Consider the following 1,490-nt stretch of genomic DNA (forward strand, 5'->3'; position numbering starts at 1 on the left):
ATTGAGATGTGAGTTTTCTCTTTTATTCTATCAATGTAACATGTTGTATTCATATGTTTACAAATATTACATTTCCAGTTTAAACCCAGTTTAGTAATGACCTATTATTTTTTCATATGTTTATGGATTCAATGTACTAATATTTCATTTAGAATGTTATGAAAAAGATTGAACTGAATGTTCCTTTCTTGTAATGTTTTTGTCAGCTTTTGGATCAAAGTAATGTTGACCCCATAAAACAAGATGTAAAAGGTTCCCTTCTTTTGGTTTCTTCTGTTAAAACTCATCAGGTAAGTCAAGTGAATCTTGAGTTTTCTTTATGGAAAAATTTAAAATTATGGATTAAATGTTTATAATAGATGCAGGACAATTTAGATTTTCTACTTATGTGTCAGTTTATTACCATTTTTCCTTGGAATTTAGTTCAGTGCATCTCAGTTTCATATTTTTAGTAAAAGTTTTTCATAATCTCTTGTAATGAGCTTTTAGTGTCTGTGAGGTCTATGGTGATATTCCCTTTTTCATTCCTGATATTAATTTATTTGTGACTGCTCACCTTAATCCAATCAGATATAGAGCTAATTTAAGTCTGAGTTTCATTCCTGGGAATGCTCTATTTCAGTTCACACTTACTCCAATTAAAACCTTGAGGGACTTATAAAGGCCTGACTGCATTGGCATGCCCTGAACTTTCTATGACCACGTAAGACTGCTGAAATCTCTGAGTCACAGCTCTTACTTGTAGAATGTACGGAATGGTGATCACTTTGAGAGGAAAGTTAGCCTCTCTTGGTTTCCTTCTACTTCTGGATCATAGCTCTGCAAATTCTTAATGCCTTAATGATTCTGTAATGTCTTCAAACAGATGTTTTCATATTTTCCTCAGATTTTCTAGTTGTTTTCCATGGGAGAGTTGATCGAAAACAAATTATTCAGCTTTTGCTAGAATTTTTTCTTGTATGAAGTTAACATTATATCTCATTAATTACATTGAGACAACTAAAAAATTCTTCTCCAGTGAACACGGATCACATTTTATAGCATATCTTCAGTCGTTAGATGTAAATACTAAGTATAAGTACTACAGGCCTTTTTACTCAAAGGGATCCATCGTTACATGGATCAGTCTTTGTCACACTTTCTCAGAGCTTTACCTAACAGACGTTTCTAGTGGGAGAATGTTGGCTTTATGCAGATACCACAAGAGGGTACTTTCAACATCTGTTTTTGACTCCTTCTAACTTTCTTTTCTTTTACAGTTATTGGAATTAAAAAAAATAAAATTACTCAATTTTCCAACCTACCTTATATCAAGAATTGGTCTTGTGACAGTTCTGCCCAATAATGAGCAAGTAGAATTATATGGCAAGGCCATCTTTCTCAAATGAAATAAGCAAAGCATGGAAAGGAGGTTTTTTTCCTTCTTTTTAAATCATTAACCTCTTTATTCTCCCTTACTCTTGCTTGGAATGTAGATAATATCTGGGAGT

The 1,490-nt window shown here is 32.6% G+C and overlaps 1 long non-coding RNA gene across 1 annotated transcript in view; it reads left to right on the forward strand.

The window, feature by feature from the left end:
* The window catches only part of LOC109386173 (uncharacterized), a 10,069-nt gene extending 8,787 nt beyond the window's left edge, over nt 1-1,282 (forward strand). The window contains exons 3-4 of the long non-coding RNA XR_002124740.1: nt 207-290; nt 1,260-1,282. This is a non-coding gene — a long non-coding RNA (uncharacterized LOC109386173). The remainder of the gene's footprint in view (nt 1-206; nt 291-1,259) is intronic.
* Nucleotides 1,283-1,490: the final 208 nt, after the last annotated feature.

Source organism: Hipposideros armiger, unplaced genomic scaffold (assembly GCF_001890085.2).
Source record: "Hipposideros armiger isolate ML-2016 unplaced genomic scaffold, ASM189008v1 scaffold_7, whole genome shotgun sequence".
Lineage (NCBI taxonomy): Eukaryota > Metazoa > Chordata > Mammalia > Chiroptera > Hipposideridae > Hipposideros > Hipposideros armiger.